General features: G+C 39.1%; 1 long non-coding RNA gene across 1 annotated transcript in view; it reads left to right on the top strand.

Annotated features, from left to right (window-relative positions):
- LOC108639722 overlaps positions 1–2,455 on the top strand; it is a 46,245-nt gene extending 43,790 nt beyond the window's left edge. The window contains exon 4 of the long non-coding RNA XR_001920692.2: positions 2,351–2,455. This is a non-coding gene — a long non-coding RNA (uncharacterized LOC108639722). The remainder of the gene's footprint in view (positions 1–2,350) is intronic.
- Positions 2,456–21,340: the final 18,885 nt, after the last annotated feature.

A 21,340-nucleotide genomic window follows, 5' to 3' on the forward strand; every position in this document is an offset into this window, starting at 1 on the left:
GTATAGATAGCTGCTTCTCATTTTGTGTGGCAGATGATAATTTGTTTGTTTGTTTAATGGGCTGCTACGGTGTCTTAATTGCCTTCGAAGGTCACAGTCCTGTAAACATTTTGGCTCCGACAGTGGCAGGTTTCTGTGCTCCCATACTGAATCGAGGGGGGTTCTGCATGGATACGCTTCCCTGCCCCTGTGCTAATGTTTGCTAGCTCAGGGCCGAATGCCCATGCTTAACTCCACGTGCATTAGTCATGCCATTGAACTCAAATGGGGAGGTGACCTTAGGAAGCAGCTTACATCAGGGATGCTCAATGCATTATTCTTACGGCAGTTCTGCAAACACAGCCAATAAACCTGTCTTGCATTGCAGCCTTACACAACCAGAAAGACAGAGCCAACAGGTAAGAAATTTTAATCTAATAGGAAGGCAAATTTATAAGGTGAAGGATAAGCAGCTCCTGAATGTGTAATGCAGCTTTTGGATGTGATTCATTTTTAAGATAAAAAAAGGAAACAAACTAGCAACTAGTATGTTTTTAATATGACTAGCAAAGCATTTCTGAGAAATATTTTCTACAAAAATGTTGTATTTTATGTCATTACATACTTGTAAAATGCAAAAGGAATTCACTTCAGAGAATGACAATACATGGAGGATATAGATAGTGAATGTCCTCACCTATATTACATTTACCTATATTTGAAATTTGAAAAAAGGTATTTTACATAGCTTCATTGAATGTCTTAAGGTTATGAATAGCACTGCCTTGAATGATAAATATCTTTCCATCTATCTTCTCTTTAGACAGTCTGAACTTTGTTACAACTTCAGAAAGGCAGCTTCTGCTAAGCACAGTCATAAAATAATTCAGCACTGCTTGTGTCAGAAATGTATTTTTTACCCAGATGCAAAACACACAGTCATTATGTTAAGGGAATATTCTCATGTTATATTACAATTATTATCCTGAGAATTTTACCTATTGAATGTTGGAAATATGTACACTTTCATATCACTTAGATTAAGGCACACTCTAAAAATAATTTTTCTCAGCCCTAAATTTCCCTGCATATTTACATCTTTGTCTACACTGGGACACAGCATGCAGCTACATTCCAATAGCCTGCTTCCTTTTTTGCTTACCTGATGTGCTTTGAAGTGTGTCTTGATGCTATTCTGCTTTATGTGCATGGGATGGACACAGTTATATTTGGAAAGGAGTTTTGGTGCCATCAGATGGACATACGACTGGGAGCTGCGTTCCTACATACTTGATTCAAAGTCTCCATCCCTTTTATCCGATTCTGCAGGGACTGCCTGCAAGACTGCTGATGTATTTGGCCTGGTGATAAAGACAGATAAGCCTTGTGTGCATCTTTAGCTCCACTCTCACTAGGATATTGTGCCAATGGCTTGATCTGCCCTGTCCTGGCTGCCCAAAGGTGTGAATCAGCCACCACCCTGTGTGTGATGTTTTCTGGTAGAGAAGCAATAGACTATTTCAGACAAAAATCTCCCTGCAACCTGTTACCTAGACCATAGAAATGATCAAAGAAACCTGAGCTCAAATACGGACTCAAGACTTAATGGGACAGTTTCAGTGTAGTCCAGATTGCTTGTATTTGTCCACTTGAAAAAGAGTTTATTCTGGTCTTTTTGGTTAGATACACAAGATAGTTTGGAACTTCAGCTAATAAAATGGTCCCAAGCTGAGCTAAGCAGATGCTACTCAGTTCTGCAAAATTATCTTATGAATTACTCATACTCCAAGCTGTTTCTTGTCCAGCAAATATTTTTCTAGAAGAGATTTCTTGCATGAACCTCCACTAATAGCAATACCTATTACATAGTGCTTTAAAATAACACATCTGCTTTGAGGTAAAAGGCCTCACAATCAGTCATTGTGGCAAAGATTAAGTTATGTTTTCATTCCCTTTTCACAGTCATACAGGTATACGCAGAGGTAGGAGTTTATTTAGAGGTCAAGTACAAGATATTATCAGAACTAGGGTTAAAACTAGGGATTTTGCAGTGCTGTTCATTTACTTTGGGCACTCCGTATTTCTATTTCATTTGTCCTTTTACTCTAATACAAATGAATTCATTAAAACAAGAATGTTAAAAAGCAAAGTATGTGAAACATTATTGTGTATTATTTCTGTGTCATGCTACCTGTAAAATTAATGATTAATCTTCTCTTGGTGGAGGAGCACACAGCTGCATCAGTGTATTCCACATAGAATCAAAGAAAGGAGGTTTTGTTATTTAGAGTTTTATTTAAAGTAAAAAAAAAAAATTAGTAAGCTTCGTGGCAAACATTTTGCTAATACACTTAATAATTCTGTGTTTCAGAGTAGTGTATGGCTAGTGACTTTTCTTCCTGAGGAGAATGACTGAGATGTCTGCTTGGAGTTATTCCTGGAATTAGACCAGCATGAGGTCTCCTCTACCAATCAGGTAATACTGCTGAATGGCAAGAAATCTGAAGTGATATATGTCCAACTATCTATGCATTGACAATGTCAACCCTGGAAAAAGTTCCATCTGCCTGGTGCCAAAGGAAAGAGTCGGGAGAATGGGTAAACCTGGGTGACATCATCTCTTCTGAGGTATATTTAGTTGATGGAGACAAAAGCTTCTCTAGGTAATGTGTGGGTTTTATTAACAGTGATAGCCCAGACTTCTGCCCCAACTAAGCAGGTTATTGAAGGTTAATTAATTAGTTATCTACCTAACAATACACAGCATAATGGCAGATACAAGATTTTTGGTTAGTTTGTAGAGCCTTTATAACCTCAGAAACTCCACTAGAGGAAAGTCAGACAATATAATATGAGACAACTTAATACAATTGGACAGTTAGTTAATATTATGTGTCATATTAGTGCTCAGGCCTAAGCCTTCTGCTAGAAAAAAACCACTCAAATTCTGGTTTTCTGTTATCTAGTGTTCACCAGAAGAGGTTGCAATTATTTTCTATCAGGGTGAGCCTGACATCATATGAGAGTAGAATCAGCCCCACTAGGATGTACACACATAAGTAGGGCAAATACAATTTGCCAAGTGATATGCATGAAAACTAATTTCCTTACTTATGGAATGATCTTTTGAAATGTTTTCTTTAAATGGTGATAGCTAAAAAGCAGAATAAAATATGCCCAGGTCTGTCTAATTCTGCATTATTGGGGTTACATAACCTGCATCTGTCCTCTTCACTTTGGATAGTAGTCTGGCCTTGAAAAGATTGAATTATTGTGTAATATCTTTCTCTAATTGTTTCTCCCTTTAGAGTATTTAAAAAATGGGTTGTGTTGACAATAGTAAAGGATAAAGAATGATAAGATATCTGTAGTACAAAATAAAATGTTGCTTCTGCTAATAATTTTAGCAAGACCAAGTAAGTATGATTTTAATGATATTATAGGTACACTGTGCTTCTGCGACCTTTTTTGGGAGGTGAAATAACTTGCCAACATTCCTGTTGTTTATGCAACCTGAAAAACCTGCATCAAAACACTCAAATTACTATCAGATAACAAATTAAAATATCATTAAACATATTGCAAACAATATCCTTCATGTTCAGAAATCCCATTTATTTCAAAGGTGTGACCCAATTTCAGTGGGAGTTCTATAAACAGGAGGTTGAAAATCTAGGCTCTTAATTATAAAATATCCTCATTCCAAAAATAGAGAGGACAAGAAACCAGCACATTTTAAGGAAAAGTTTGAACAAAAACATTTTTCACAAGTTTGTCAATTTGTCAGGTATTTCTTTCAGTTAGCATAACTCATGTTTACACAAGTTAATAAATGTCTTATGTACTAGGACACACTTCAAAATTTATAGGTATCTAAACATCTCTCAAAGACTCTCTTAAAGTTACTTCATTTCTTAATAACTGCCTCAATTGCATACTTCCTGTCAAAATGTGTCACAATACATATATATACAGTTCTCATTAAGAGGAAATATGCATATACTTATGTGTGTGTTTAAATACATATATATATATATATATGGACACCCCCCTCTAATTTTTAGTGGTCTCTAATTCCAGAAGTAAGTGAAATGTTTATGCTGTTGAAGGGCATTATTAAAATGTCCATTATTCTGTAACACAAGTTCCAATTTTTTAATTGATTTAAGAAATATTTTCTTAATTTTAAGTGCAACAAAACATTTAATCTCTCCACAGTTTTAAATTGTATCTCCACTCCGTGAAACCGTTAATAAGATGTCAGACTGATTTTAATGTTATTGCTCCCCTCAGTCTTTTCTGAGATATATATGACTCAGGTGCTGGTCTTTGGTGGTACAAACTAAAGACAATAGAAAAGATAGCATATCTAGAACATGGGAAAAAACAGTATTCCATAAAAATTAAGATTCTTGAAAAGCAGCAAACACCTTATTTTAAGATATTGTTAATCTAGGAATACCTTAATTTAAGAACCTGTTTCAGAGTGAGCACAGGAATGCAAATTAGCTTGCTGTGCTACATAACTGTTCATTAGGAAAGCTTCAATGAGGCTTCATCTAAATTTCAATGTGGTTTCATCTTAACTATGAATGAAAGATAGAGTGAGACTAACAAAGCTATCCAACAGCCTGGAGGCTGCCCCACCCCTGCAGAAGAGTTTGGGTAGGACAAATTTTGTGTTCAGCTGGGCTGACTTGGTTCAGTAAGGTGGCTGTAGTTGTTGTGATGTCTGTTTGTATCCTGAAGAAGAAAGATTTTTGGATATAATACCAGCAGGTATTTTTTACTTTTTATAAATAATATAAAACATGTATAGGAGCAACATCAGTTGCTCCACCTTTTTCCCCTCTCCGAACTAATGAATCTTGAGCATTTATTTGCAAGTTGAGCAAGAGGGAGGAGTGAGTGCCCTCACTAAGGAACTGCTCATTCCTGGTGGTGGGTGATAGTTCTAACTTTCTCTTCAGAGATAAGACCTAGAGGCAGCCAATAACAAGGACAGGCAGAAGGATTTAAATGGAATTTAGTTTGGCTGGATCCAGGCCAATTTAATCTATGTAACTCCTCCATTCTGACATCTCCTCTAGCTCTACCAAATAGGCCAGAGTCAGGTGGTGAATCTGTGATAGGCACATGTATAGAAAGCTGAACATGTCCCAGACAAGGCTACTTTTTTTTTAATTTGAAAAGTAAGGGTCCTGAGTAAAGCTCTGTCAACACTCTCCTTGTTTGCTTGTTTGTTTTTATGAAGCAATGTGATGAAATGGGATCTCCCGTGCTGAAAAGGTTAGGCTTTAATAACCAGGATGAAAGCCAATGGTAAAATACATATCAGCAGGAAACCCAAACACCTCTTTACCTATTGTTTCCAATCATAAATACTGTTCAATTTTAAATAACTAATCAGTACAAGAAGTGATAAATGGTCTTGCTGTTTTTCCAGGGTCTACATGTTACTTGAACAGATGCTCGTTTTGTCATCATTTTACAGAAAAATAGTGTAGTGCACTGGAGCTTATTTGGCAAAGATAAAAAGACAAGTCCCTCTCCTTGCATGAATACTTCGTAAAGTTATCAGTTTGGGAATTCTGTCTAAAAGTTTCACTAAAAGAGAATTGTGCAGTTGAGCTCTGAAAAGTTTGGCAGTGCAAGAATTAAAGCTTCCTTCAAAACCGTTCTGATACTGTCACATACTGTTTTTCTTACTTATTCAACCAGCAGAGCTTGATGGTAGGATCTTCAAAGCTGCAGCACAGGTTACTTTCATTTGAGCCAACCGAGTAACCAATAGCTGAGGTCAGACACTTTTCTGGACTTGGGCCACACTCAGAGGGAGACACTACGTGTATTTTGTCTTTGAGCTATGCATCAGTGAAATTCAGGGTAGGGGGACTGCTGAGCTCTGCATCTGGAGCTGGGGTGGGCTTGGTAACCCTGCAGTTCTACAAGAACTGTAATCCTATGGGAATTTTATTTGCAAAGTGAATATTTGTTGACTACCTGTGAAGGGACTATGATACTAAGAAATAAGGGCTATAAACTAAGTGGAATTCTTCTGAGCACGATGGAAAAGAAATGAGAACAGTCTTTTTGTTTCCTGAATCACACCTAAGTGTACTTTCTATCCATAAATCAACTTTTTAAAGCTGGTGTTGTTTGGGGTTTTTTTTACCCTTAGATGTTACATATAACTCTCTTTGCAATAGAGGGAGTGCTGTAAATATATATATATATATGTACGTATGGAAATAAAACCAGGAGACAACAGAATACGGTGCATTTTAAAGGCATAGGGAAGCAAGAATACCATTGGGAGGTTCCATCTGAAGACTGCAAGGCTGGTTCTTATTTTCAGAGATGCTGTTTTCAGTTTTAGCTCATTCTCTGGAGTAAAATCTTTTTAGCAAATAGTTAAAATTTTTTGTTGCTTACGTATCCTGTTCAAGATATGGTGCAAAGGTAAAGCTCTGAGAAAGCAATTGGCAGATGGATGTTTACTAATTCCAAATCCATTTAGTATCCTAAGTATCATGGCATCACAGTTTTTTGTTGATAGCTCAACCACCATCAACTTGAACTACTGAAAAATGAGTGTAAAAGTGTTAAAGACCCAGTTTGAATCCAGACCAATATCAGGCTACAGTTTATGTATCACAATAAGGAAAAATCAACACTTTTGCATGAAAATATCTAGTTTAACTTTTAGAAAAATCTTAGCATCTACTTGTATGAAAACAATAAAATTTGCTTTTTAACATTTTTTTTATAATATAATTTGCACTAGCATTTTTTTTTTCAAATTTCCAAGACAAAGAAAATACATGTATTTGGCTACTACAGAAACACATGAAAATGCAAGGGTCTGGATGAATGTTTGTACATATATAAAGAAAAATCAGATTTTGACAGCTAAAACCAAAACATTGTTTCCGCCCTCTATCACCAACAACATAAGTTAGGATGAAAGCAACTGCAAGGCTAAGCCACCCAAAACTAACAGAAATCATCTCAGAGCAGGTCAGTGAGTCCCAGTAGAGAATCTACCTGATGGATAAGCCAAAACCAACCCTAAGCAGATGTATCTCCCTGTTTGCAATCTGTTGAAAGCTTCGGAGATGAATTTCAATGCCTGTAGCTCTTGCCTCTCTTCTGCATTAGAGGCAGGTGAATACCTTGTCAAGAAGTGTTTGTTCATGTCTTCGAATGACTCACTGTAATTATCTCTGCTCTTATGTATAGAAATATTCTAAGAAAGGAATTTACTGGAGAAAACAGACACTAACAGAAAATTTTAAGCAATTACTAAACATTCATGATACAGAAACTTTTCATTCATACCCAGGAATGTTAAAAGCCTCATTCCAAAGGTATCATTAGCCCCAGTAGGAGACAAGAAAAATCTTATGTTACTTATATAGCCAGATAAGGCTATTGATTTAGAAATAATTATTTTAGATAAAAAAAATGCTAGTTGCTTGTTGAATAAATAAATATATCAAATATTTCTTTGATGTAAGTATATCAAAGATGATGTAAGATAACTTGCAAAGATACTTCATGAGATCACTCACCAGTTACTATCCTGGTAAAACAGACTTGACTCAGGGAGATTAGTTTCACTTATTACCAATCAAATCAGAATAGGATAATGAGAAAAACCCCACAAATCTTAAAAACCCTTTCCCCTCATCCTTCCCTTCTTGTTGCTATGGAAATAAAATGCATTCCAGAACCTCACAGCCTTCTACGAAACTCTTCATAACTGCACACCTAGGAAGGGGCAATTGCTTTCCTTGTCTTGTGAGTTTGTGGTGGGGATGGGAATGGAAAGGCAAGGTGTGAATGGGTTACCTTTGGGTCTGTTTTCTTCATCTCTAGTTTATTTTCAGAATTGTCAGCTGGGATGAGTGTGATGATTCATAACCATGTTTTCTTTAAAAATCTTCCACAGCTAACTGATTTCTGGCAGCCTTGTAAGTGTCTAATGGAGGGAAAGCACCCTTTTAACATTGCTCCCAGGAGTCTGCACTTCCTAAACTTGCAGATTTGTTGTGTGAAACAACACCATTGCAAAAGACTGCATAAGTTAAACATTTCACTATGGAGTATGGGTTGACCTTTGAAACTCTTTATTGTCTAAAAGTGGGATGTTCACCAGTGGAAATCTCATGACTGAGATTCTCAGACCCTGGGTGCAATGTGAAAGCACCACATGGTTTTATAATTGTTTTTTTTTTTTTGTAGCAAGGTTTTCCACAAGAAAAATGAGAGGAAGTTGAGAATAAAGCCCACGTACCCCTCTCTGCATAAAGACACGCAACTATCATAGTATTTCAATTATTGTAGGCTGAATTCTTCTTTGGTTATTTACATACCCACCAATCTGTTGACTTTATTTAGTTGGAAACCCACTCCTGCTCTGTCTCTAGCACTTGAGATTGATCTTATTTCTCCTACATTGGAAAAATGTCTCAGGTGAGATATAAAAGGGATTCTTAGTCGTCTGAGACTAAAGCTCTGTAAAATCGGTGTTTTATGGTATAGGATGGTATAGACTTCTCCGGGAGACTCCAGGGTGAAGCAGGTCACACTGAGAGTCACCTCTTGGTTTTAAGTGAGGGCTCATCATGGACTCCAACAGGAAGGAGCTCCTGTCTTCTGTGGAGGAGGAGAGAGTGTTGGCTGCTGTCATGGTTTGAAAATTGCCCCCCCTGAGAGCCAGGGACCCTATAGGTGAGGTGATTGGATTCCAGGGCAATCTCCTCTGGAGGGCCAATCACTGCTTGTTTTGTTTGCTCCTGTGAAAAATCATATATACACAACCACTGGAAGTTGCTGGCAATCGGTCTGTCTGTCTGCTGCTGTGTGGGTTTGAGAAGGCCCAGGGGTGGCAGAGCCCCCTTTTTTTCCCCTCTGGGGAAGGGGGGCCCTGCGGCCCCACAACTCTGGCCAAGCCAGGGTTGGAGGCAGCATTGGAGTGAGTGTCTGTTGTGAGGGAAGGGACTCACAGCACCTGAAGGTAAGTGGGAGAGAGGAGCCAGGCCCTCTTCCCCCTACTTTCCAGCTAGACTGCAGAGAGGGGCTTCTTTTCCCTCTCACTGTAAAGTGGAGAGGAGGCTCAGCATTGGAGCGGAACCAAAGCGGATGGGCTGAACGCAGCCCAGCACCAGGGAGATAACCCCAGGTTAAATTGGAGACAGACTAGAGAAAGGCCGGGAGGATGTCCTTGCAGTGCTTTAAACAGAGGACAGCTGAAAACTTGGAGGAGGAATGAAGATTCCAGGACGCGTACGTGTCATAAGCTGACTGAACTACAGCAACCTACGGAACCGAGGTATGAGAGAGAGAATCACACAGCAGAGACTGACACAGAACCACGGGAGCACGGACTCAAAACTATCTTCTTGGACTTTGTGAGGAAGAAGATACTTCAGTTGTAGCTGGAGTGGTAGCTGGATCTCTTTCCATTACACACAAGGGGGTCTCCTCTCACCCCTCTCAGCCCTTCAGCTCCAAGCAAAGGTCTCTCTCCCATGGACTCAGTGATAGCTGGGACAAAGGCTTGCTTCACCATGTCGTATCACGAAGTGCAGGGATCTTCGTGACAGTCCCTTTCCTCAGGGGATTTAAGTTCCCCCTGAGTTTAGGGCAGCTTTTAGTTCAGTCTTTTGCCCCAGGCGTTCTACCAGAGTTCCTGTACTCTGTCTCAGCTGCCAGTGTGGCAGCAGCAGCAGGGGGACAAGGTCACCTCCTCTGCATTCCGTCCGACCATCCCGGTCCAGCTTCCAGGACGTTGTGGTGGTTTGAAACTCCCAGGAATCCAATTTCTAAGTTCAAGCCCCTTCCCACAATTTGCCCCTGTGAGAGGGTTTAGTGATGGCACGGACTTGATCTCTTCCTCACCTCATGTGGAGAGTTTTCAGACAAAACAAAACCATTCATTATTGGGGGAAGGTATTTACAAAAATATTTACAAAGGTTTATTTACATACATATATATATTTACATTGAATTAAATTCCTCTTTTCCTTCAATAAAAGTCTAAGAAGAAAAGAGAAAAGTCTTTCTGTCACTCCTCGGGCCACAGTTCCTTCATTTCAGTTTTTTGTGGCACTGGTTAGTGTCTTTCATTTTTCTGAGGCAGCAGATTTAAGTATGGCAGCCAGAATTTTTGTCCTTACTTTGTGGAAATTCCAACCCCAAGTCCCAGCCTTTGGGGGATTTTCCTTGGAGACCTTCACTTCTCTTGGGTTAGAGCATTTAAGGCAGCTTTCAGTTCAGTTTTACCAGAGCTCCTCTGCTCTGTCTCAGCTTGCCAGCATGGTAGCAGCAGCAGCAGTGGAGGACAAGGCCACCTCCTCCGCATTCCATCCTGGTTCAGCTCTCAGGACGACTCTGAGTTTTTCAGCTCCTTTCTCTCTCTCTCTAGCTGCTGCTGCATTTTGGGACTCCTGAAGGGTTTGGAAGTCCACCCCTCCTCTTCAGGAGATCTCTGGGTTTTGGGAAAGTGATACAGTCTTACCCCAAAACAGCCCTGTTGAGTTTACCTCTGTTTTGTTGCCAGCTCTCCCTCCTGCAGGAACATCTCTGCATCTTTCAGCCGGCTTCACGTTATCTCGTTGCTACTGGCTATCTTTTGAATTTTAGCCATCGCTGTCTCTGTTCAGGACTGCTCCGCTGCCGTTTTCAATGTCTTCTGCTGCTGCTGACAGTAAGAAAACTCTTCCAGCTGTTGATTACGGGACCCGGTCCAGCTTTGACACTATACCGGGTCTCCTGTAGCCTCAGCTGGGGGCTGGGGGCCCTTGGCCCCCCGAGGGGCTCACTGACCCCCTGCTTCCCCCAGCTCAGACCATGGCTACCTACTTTCTATACTATCTTCACCACCTTCTCTTCTGTTTCTGTGGGTATGTAATTTCTGTAGGGTGCACGTGGACTATTGATTGGTCCAGTATTATCAGTGGGGCAAACCATTACTACCTCAGAGAAAAGGTTTTTCAAACTACCACAAAGTCTATGAGCTTTTCAGCTCCTCTCTCTGTTGCATGCTGCATTTTAGGACTTCCATCCCATAGGAGTCCATCCCCTCCTCCTAGGAGGGATCTCAGAGGGGCTTGGGGGATTTGATTCAGTTCTGACTCCAAAACTGTCTCTATTGAGCTTAGTCCTCTCTCTCCATCAGACATCTCTGTGTCTCTCTGCTTAGCTGCATGCTGTCTTTGCTGCTTGGTTTTTATCTTGGCTTTCAGTCATAGCCTTCCACTCAGTGCTGCCTCTGCCGTCGCTCCTGCTGCCCACTCACAGTGGAGAAAGACTCCCCCAACTCTTCAGTCACAGAACTCGGTCCAGTTTAACACTGTTTCTGAGTTTCTGCAACCTCCCAGCCAGAGGCTGAGGGGGGGCCTAGCCCCCAGTGGGGCTCCTGGCCCCTCAGCTCCTCGTGGCTTCACAACATGGCCACTTCTCCTCCAACTACATCATCATCATCCTTCTTTTCCGGTCTGCTGTGATATGTTTAAATTTTGCAGGGGCACTGATTGGATCAACCCCAAGGGACACCACCCCCTCGGAGGTTACCATTTTTTAACTCCAGAGGGAAAATATTTTTTTTCCCCACCACAGCTGCCTATGCACCGTAGTGATTTCTGTGTCAATCACACACACAGTGAGGCAGAAGCTAGCATAATAGCATGCATGACAAATCAAAGCCTTTTAGATTTTCTGAATATCACTTATAACTTTCATGAAACTACTGCATGAAGAGCAAGGTCTTGGTTTGGGAAAGACAGCACACAGAATATTGGTATGGATGCGTGTGTGGAGCTCACTGAGGATTTGGTAGTTTGAGTGATGTTTTGACAACTCTGAGCCACTATGTGCATATTACTGGACTGTATCTTCCAGTTTTTGTAGACTCTGCCCCACACAAAATAAATGCCATAGGAACAGAAACAGCTGCTACTTCCACATATGAAACATGACCTCATTAATCAGTGCAAGAAATAATTGGAACAAATTCAATGTCACAATTAAAAGCACCACATAACTCATTATTTTGTTTAAAAATAAGCACTGAGCTGTCTGAATCGAGTAATTCTGGCAGCTACCAGAAAGGCATAGACAAATTCTTACAGATAATATTTTGTCTCTTGAATTATGGAGCTATTTTATTTATACTGTGTCATATTGATGAGGTGTAACCAATTTTTCTGCTGGGAATGCTTTGTAGCAAGGTGATGAGTACAGCATCATGTTCTTTAAGACTGGTGTGAGATCACCCTCCTTTGAGACAGAAAATACTTTTTGTCTTCAGATTTCTGCAGGGAGGTGATGATGGTGGTATTATAACAATTGAGCACTACAAGAATAATTCTTGTTTGGAAAGAAATTTAATTATATTGTGTTTGATTAATTCCATTATTTCCACAGGATCTTAGAAATTAAAGAAATAGTTAATCTCCTATATATGAATCTCACAGAAGGAAAGGTACTTGCTATAATGCAAGTCAAGCAGTCAAATTATTCCTTTCTTTTTACATCCAAAAATTCTACCAAAGGTAAAGACTTTTTTAAAATGAATTCATACTTCTCTCAAATTGGGCCCAGTTGTGTTCCTGTAGCAGCCAGTGGGAGTTTACCCTTCCCTTTCTCGGGGACAACTTTAAACTCACTCTTACCTACTTTTGGACGGTAAACAAGAAACTTGATTCTGAAACCTTCCCTCTCATTGGCAGGTCCATGAAATTGGTGGATAAATCAGGATGAATCAGACTCAAATTTCCATAACACAAAATACAGTTGTTACAGTATACGAACAACAAGAAAGTAGTAACACAATTAGGGGATCCAGTCTCTTTATTTTCAGATGCAAGGCAATGAGGAATCTTCAGAGCTGACGGCTGTGTGTCCTTATAGATCCTTATATTATAAAATATACTGAATTTGACAGATAACTTTATCATGATACATATAGTTAGACATATAGCAGTTAGCTTATTTGACATAAATAAGTAGGTATTTCCCAATTGTTACTACCACTAGTGTGTTTGCTTAAACTCTTAACAGAAAAATTGAATGTTCATAAAAGTGAAAGATTTTTGGAAGCAGTTTAGACATCAACTTATTATTTTCTCATACTATAATAAATCTGTGAGTATTTTATAAGCAAGAACTTACATCTGGTTTAATGTTGAATTATATTGATAAATTAAATCCTAATGTTGGAAGACTGTAACAATTTTAAAGAAGGAAAAATGTTTTCTCTGTATATAAGTTTTCCTTTGTCACTATGCTGCACTCTATGTGAGAAGAACAAAGATTATATGCATAATAAGACCATGCAAATGAGATGAAATCAGCAAAAGTATGGTAGGGGAGGAGAAGCTGTAAAATAGAGCCATCAGTATAATGACAAAGAAGTAGAAAAGTTAAATGTTTAATCATTGCACCTTTGAGTTTATTTATCCTCTCATCTTTTTGAGTGTGGAGACTGAGGCTCTTGAAATATCAGCATGAAAACATCTCTGTCTTGGACCAAAAGCAGGATAATGTTATTTAACAGACTGTCCAGATATACCTCCCTGACCTACAGCTGTTTATTTTTATTTTTTAAAAAAGAAGCAGCATGGTAATAATTAGCAGCAACAATAGAGGAGAGGGAGTACCCCTGCTATTTGTGTTTTGGTGAGGGTGTTTTTTTGCCCTACTTCACTGCCTGGATGCCAGCTCCCCATCTCAGACATGATGGAATCTCTTAGTACAATAGAAGCACAGTAGCAATATGAATTACAAATACATGTATATTTTACTGCACTGACTTTTTCTTCCCTTCCTTTAAATAAATGTAGTCTAAAAATATCCTCCACTCTAAACTGCTTTACTACTGAGGCCAGGTCTTGCAAAAACACTACAGTTACTTATAGAAGAAAACAAAACCTCAGGCCCAAGACTGAATAAACTTCATCTCCAGACTTCATAATGTTAATGTAAACTGTTCTGCATCTGACTGCAAATTAACTATGTTTTTGAAAGATATTACTCTCATCTAATAACATGGAGTACACGCTCACATTAAGAGCAAGGGTATTTCACTTATGGAGAATTTATGAGGGATATCTTGCTGCTTCAAATAAAAGTAGGGGAAAAATGTAGGTGCTATATATGTACATATGGTGGGGGGTTTGTTATTGTTGTAGCCCAGTAAAAGTAATTTGTGTCAGCTTTTGGAAAAGTATTATCAATTATTTGTTCACAAATGGATCTCAAAAAAAATGAGAGGAGAAATACACCAAAATAGTATGGAATTAATATTAAAAATATTTTTAAATTTTAGAGCCAGATTCAGCAAATTTTCTTAGGAGAAACTACTGATATGAGCAATCCATTGATACTGAGGTTTATTTAGATAACATAGTGACCTGCAAGAACTTGCAGAATCAAGCTCAAGTTTGTAAATATTTAGAAAATAAGTCACTGATTAAATCCTTCTCTTCACAAGATGGAAATGTCCATTTGACAATTGTAAAATATACTCATGAAAGGCTCTATTAAAGTGAAAATTAGCTAAGTATTAATTACTTCCTTTGAGCCAGTTAAATCCTTTCTTTACCCTCTACTGAAAGAAAAATTTTTAGCATTTTAACTCTTTGCAAAAAAGCTTAACATTGCCAATATCACAATCTGGGGCTTAATCAGCACAATTGACAAGGATTTATGAACATTTTAATTTCAAATGAATTTACATATATACAAACATATGTATGTGGACATCAATTCTTTTTATTACGGCTATTTTACAAAAGCAGAACCTTAAGTAGTTGATGTATTAACAAGCCAATCAAAATACTCTTCATATATCTGTAAGTCCATAAACCTCTTAAAATTGTGTCTTTAAAAAAAACCCAAACAGATAAATTATGGAAATCCAGACTGTATTACAGAATATTTGCCAGTTATATCTTGATTCTTGTTTGAAATCCCCACAAGAATTTAGGTATGCCAGTGATATAAACTGTAGTAACAGGAAGAAAAAGAACACAGGGACTTGTAAATAAATCCACGAATGACAAGAAGCAAGAATGCTAAGATTATGTATGGTACCAGTACAGTCCTTTGCTTGTAAGCCATGAAGTAGGCAGTTGTGAGGTGCAATATTGCAAGCGTTGCGGAGGGGGAAGTGTGTGTGTGTAAGACAGGAGAGAAGGAGAAGGAAGTGAGAGGTGGATGGTGGGAGAGGAAGGGGGCACAGGAATGGAGGTGAGGACATGCAGACACAATAAAGCATAATAATTTTCCTGAATGTCTAATTGCTTAAATATGGTCCATCTATTGGTATCCTATTGCTATCAATACTGTAAGCAGAGTCAGAGAAGCAATTTGTGGTCTATCAATAGTTTGTCAATGATAAAAGTATTTGTAACTTCAGGTATGAGGAAAAACTGTATGTTTGCTTTAAGTTAATTTTCAAGATACAGCAGTGTTTGTGTGCCTCACATGTTTAACGGGCTGCTTTCCAATCATAAAATACTAGCATATATCTTAGTTACTTAGCACACCTTATTAGTAGTGAATTAATATTGTCACAATTTATCTTTTAACAACAGCATATTTTAAAAAATTACAATTTTAGGGACATAAGATGAAGTGAAGCACAGAGAAAACAACGTACTTCCTTGGTGTTATTGGGCTCTGTGGAGGCTGTTTTGTGAAAGTATAGGGTATTTTTTTTGTTTGTTTGATGGATGCTACGGCTTTAACAAAGAGTGACTGAGTTGTCTTAACAAAGAGATGGAGGACTGAGTGTGTTGCTTGCAACAGAATAACCACCTTCCAGAGCTCTTAAATCCACACTAAATGTAGTGCGGGTCCTGAGTGGCTTTTGTTTTCCATGTCTTTTGTAAGCTTTTACCACTTGATTTCCCCCCCCCCCCCCTTGCATCAAATGTCAAGTTAATTTACAGGGCACTATTACTGATATGTTTCCTTGGTCTGTGGTTTTCTGTGAAAGGCAGGCAGCTGAGACCAAGTCTTGGGGTGAGGGGGAGGTGCAGAAGGTACAGTGTATGCCTGTGCCTGTAAATTGGCTTGCCCATGTGGCAGCAGGATGAGGGAAACCTCCCATCCTCATTTGCATCCTGAAGAATATCCAGGGTTAAACCTGACTGATTTCCATTTGGGATTTAGACCTGACATTTATTATTTGGTTCACAGACCTCTTGAAGGCAAGTTTGTTTTTCCACTCAGATGGAAAAACCTTCCAAGATAAATAAAGCTGGCTTAACAGCAGCAGCAGCAGCAAATAAAATATCTTTGCTATATTTCTTACGAATTTATCCTATGTGATTACCAGACAGATGCTTGTCACCAAATCATCGTATTTTACTCTTTAGCAATTCAAAAGAAAATATCTATCACATCTACTGCATGTCATTTGGAAAATGTCTCCATTTAATTCCAAAAGTTTATTTGCCATAAATAAAATTATAAATCATGGGTATAAAGGCAAATTGAAACAACCCTTGAAAAGCTACATAAGAAAGATTTTACACCTTTCTATATTTATGTAGGGAGATGTGATTTTCTACCTGGTCTATGCATCAATTAGTGTTTTCCATGCAGCATGAAAAATGCAAATAACTCTTACATGTGAGTATGCACGTAGTAAATTTTTAACATAGAACTAGCTCATTTTTTATCACCTTCATAAAATATTTTAGTGTTGCTTAGCACTGCAGTTTTAATAGCTAGTCGTGACAAAAACCCATAATACAATATTTTAATAAAATTTTAAATAAACTAGACTTTCATTTTCAATGAGAGCTAGTACAATGCTTTGACTTGTTGCTAATTTAAAGGAAGACATTACATTTTTTAGCAGATGCTGCTCTCCAAGTAACTCTGATGCAGGATGTCAACACTTTTAGTAAACTTCTTAGTGGCTTTCAGGATGAAGGCTTTAGCAGGCATATCCACTTAAAAGTGGCTACCAAATCTCTAGTCTTTGCTGAACAGTTCCTGAAACTTAGCTTGTTCTGAATAGTGAGAACAGAGGATAAACACCAGCTCAGTCTCCAGGCTGATCCTACAAGTGTTAGAGTATGCTAACACAAACATATTCACTGAGAGCATATAGGGGTACAGCCTTAGTGTTTTCCTACTATGTTTTATTCAATGAATTCGTGATCATATAGATCATCCAGAAGCCATGCCCTGATGTCTGTTTTGGCCCCATGTCTGTAAGGCACTGAGTGTCTTTGGGGGACCATTTCTAGTGGTTGTGTGGAGGTCTCCATGCCTAGACCCTTTACAAACAGGGAGCAGGTGGGGGTAAACCTTTGTCACTCTTTCTATGGCTGACAAAAGCACATTATATACTCAAGCAGAGAAAATTCCTATGCTTATGTCAATGCATATCCACGCTTTCTGAAAAACATGTTTAAGACATCCATTTGATCATCACGGATGCTCTGGCAGATTATCAGTTTTAGCCTTTTTGAACATGTAATGCTTGGGGATCATACTGTTTTGTGCAAATGGGAGGCACGTGCACCCAGACTCATGTGCAGATGTGCACATCTGTGATCCTAGGTATGCTGGTGAAGCATTTTGCCCTCCTTTCACACACAGTAACACAACTAAGTTATATTTGCAGTGTGTCACAGTCAGATTTATAGTGTATGTGTATACAGCTACAAATATGTAAACCACCTGATGTGGCACTCCTACATAACACAAAGTGAAAGTTTCCCACATTGTTTCATTGCCTTCTGCCTAATTTCCCCAATTAAATCTAAGATCATAAAATCATAGAATCATAGAATCAACTGGGTTGGAAAAGACCTCTGAGATCACCAAGTCCAACCCTTAATCTAACACCACTGTGGTTACTAGACTGTGGCACTAAGTGCCACATCCAGTCTCATCTTAAAAACCTCCAGGGACAGTGAATCCATCACCTCCCTGGGCAACCCATTCCAATGCCTGATTACTCTCTCTGTAAAAAATTTCTTCATAATTTCCAACCTAAAGCTCCCCTGGCACAGCTTAAGATCATGCCTATTGTCCTACTGCTGGTTGCCTGGGAGAAGAGACCAACCCCCACCTGGCTACAACCTCCTTTCAGGGAGTTGTAGAGAGTGATGAGGTCTCCCCTGAGCCTCCTCTTCTCCAGGCTAAACAATCACAGCTCCCTCAGCCTCTCCTCACAGGACTTGTGCTCCAGTCCCTTCACCGGCCTTGTTGCTCTTCTCTGGACCTGCTCCAGCACCTCAATATCCTTCCTGAACTGAGGGGCCCAGAACTGGACACAGCACTCCAGGTGTGGCCTCACCAGCACTGAGTGCAGGGCAAGAATCACTTCCCTGGTCCTGCTGGCCACACTGTTCCTGATCCAGACCAGGATCCATTGGCCTTCTTGGCCACCTGGGCACACTGCTGGCTCATGTTCAGCTTCCTGTCAATCCAAACTCCCAGGTCCCTTTCTGCCTGGCTGCTCTCCAGCCACTCTGTCCCCAGCCTGTAGCACTGCATGGGGTTGTTGTGGCCAAAGTGCAGGACCCGGCACTTGGCCTTGTTGAACCTCATCCCATTGGAATCAGCCCAACTCTCCAGTCTGTCCAGGTCCCTCTGGAGAGATTTCCTGCCTTCCAGCAGATCAATGCTCTCCCCCAATTTGGTGTCATCTGCAAATTTGCTGATGGTGAACTCAATCCCTTCATCCAGATCATCAATAAAGATATTAAACAGGATTGGGCCCAACACTGATCCCTGGGGGACACCACTAGTGACCGGCCACCAACTGGATGCAGCACCATTCACCCCCACTCTCTGGGCCCAGCCATCAGCCAGTTCTTAACCCAGCAGAGAGTGCCTCTGTCCAAGCCATGGGCTGCCAGCTTTTTCAGAAGAATGCCGTGGGAGATGGTGTAAAGATCTTGCACAGTAATGAAAGGCAGGACTTCCAGTGAGCTCATCTTCCACTACCTTGTTACACAAGAACAGAACTGTGTTTATTTCCATTAAAAATACCATACAAAATAGCTTAGAAAAAATTGATGAATGAAACAAAAAATACATCTATTTTCGTAAGTACAGACACATTGCTGTATTTATGTATTAAGAAGAGAAAATGAATGTTATTCTTAAAATTTAAGAAGATTAAGTTCTACCAAGAACATATACCATTAAAATAAGAGCACTATATTTTCTCTTTTATGTGGTCTGCAACATTTTTTCTCTTTAGGCATATTAGCATAGAATAATTTCTATTAAAACTGAAGGATTCATAGAATAATGAACTTTTACTTTTTTAGTGTTTTAGTTGGTGAATATTTTGAGGCATGTGGTAGTGTAAATAACAAAGATTTTATTTTGCAAATTAATTAACTTTACAACAATATCCAGTAACACTGACATTTGCAGTGTAATAGGCAATTTTAATGTTCTTTTGTAAAAACCTGGACTTCTCAATCTTGTTGCATACAGACGTGTGGTGAATATCTACTGATATTTTGAGGTCTCACAGTGCATTACACTTTCATCTACAAGTAGCTTTACTGATCTTAAATGAAACCATGTCATGAATTTGAAGGTCTAGCTGGTGTGCTAGCCACTCAAAATACCAAGTACAAATATGCTCACAGTTAGTAATCGTTACAAACAGTAAGTTTTTAGACTACATTTCAGTTAATTACATTTCTCTAATAAACAGCATATCCAAACCTCTATGAGAGAACATAATTGCAGTTTGTCATAGTTAACAGCAGATAATTTAATGTTATTTTCACTGAGGTTAAAATAAAAATGAGGAGAAAAGCTTGCTAAATTGCTCTATCAGTTGGCTGATTAGATTATTGAAGTAATTAGACAGATCAAACTCATTTGCAGAAAACAGCCCAATACTTGAGACATTATAGTCTCAATTGTTATCTGTAGGGAATGGAAAAATAACGTGTAAAATATCTACAGAAAGACTTTTATTACTCTGACATAAATAATTTGCATTAAGGTAAGGCAGTCTTACATGCATGCACATATATGAGATATGCATTAAAAACCTGAAGTTTTAAAAAGTAATGTGCTAGTAAAATATTTGATTTTTAAAATATTTTGTTCAAATTCCTACCAGTTCACACTGCTCTCAGGAGTCCAAGGAAATATTAACAACACTACAGAAATAAAAAGAATAAGATATTTGTCACTCTCATTTAAATTGATGTATGCTCCTGTCCTATTAACGTCACATTAGATAATCCTGAAAAATTACCATGAATTTCCATAATTATGCATATTCATGGTGGTGTTTTGCATAACATTAACAGCAATTTGCAGGATGGGGTCTAAGAGGGGAGGGGGGTGATTAAAGACTGCATGATTTAGAGGACTAAAATTGTTACCAGCAACCTAGAAATAGACTCAGCAACCGTTCTATTTCCTTTGGTTTACAAAACCAAAACAATGTGTCTTGCACCACTCTTTTGATGCTTCCAATACGCTGGCAGTTTTGTGCACCATACTTAGCCAAAAAAATTTAGCAAGGAGAAGTTGCTGAGGGACACTCATTTTACTTAGGAGTATCCCTTTTTATTAATGGCAGTTGTAAAGAAAACTGGGAATGAGAAACCAGAGGAGTGCTTCTTCAAAACTGCCTTTTTTTTGTGGAGGCTAGAAGGGTTATGCTTCCAGCACCTGTTCACCTGACCCAGGTGAGCCTGTTGCAGATTCAAGTGCATCCTCACTTCTGCACCTAAGATGAGGCCCAGGCAATATTCAAGCAAACTGTAAAAAGACCAGGAGAGACAGAAAGGTTGTCCTGCTTCTGTTCAATAACCTTTTATGCTGAAAGTGGAGAGCGGAGTTAATCAGAGCCTCTAGAAGTAATTACTGGCAGGGTTTGGGCAGCACGGATGCTTGGATAAACAGCTATTGTTCTTTCCACCAGATTCCTAATAGAAACAACAGTATTGGCATTGTCCTCCACTTCTCATTAAGGGGCTTTGGAGAGGGAGCTGAGTGTAGGGAGTAGGGTGGGAAATTGTCAGTCAGACCGTGCTCCATAGGAGCCTCTCCTGATCCTACTGCAGCAGGCTCTGGCTTTTGGCATTGGTGGTGCCAGCTGCAAGGGGAGAAGCCAAACATGTCATACCATCTTCTCATCAAACCTTCAGTGCGGGGGCAGAAGTGCTGTTAGAGCCTAATGAAGAAACAAACACAAAAGGGAAGCCTAGGGCTCTTACACACACACATTCATTTGCCCCCAATGAGATCCCGCCACAGAATGTTTCATTTCTGGGTTTTTTTGTGTTTTGGTTTTGGTTTTGGTTTGGGGTTTTTTTTGTGGTTTGTTATCAATTACAGAAGA

Source organism: Manacus vitellinus, unplaced genomic scaffold (assembly GCF_001715985.3).
Source record: "Manacus vitellinus isolate BGI_N305 unplaced genomic scaffold, ASM171598v3 scaffold_23_pilon, whole genome shotgun sequence".
Taxonomy (NCBI): Eukaryota; Metazoa; Chordata; class Aves; order Passeriformes; family Pipridae; genus Manacus; species Manacus vitellinus.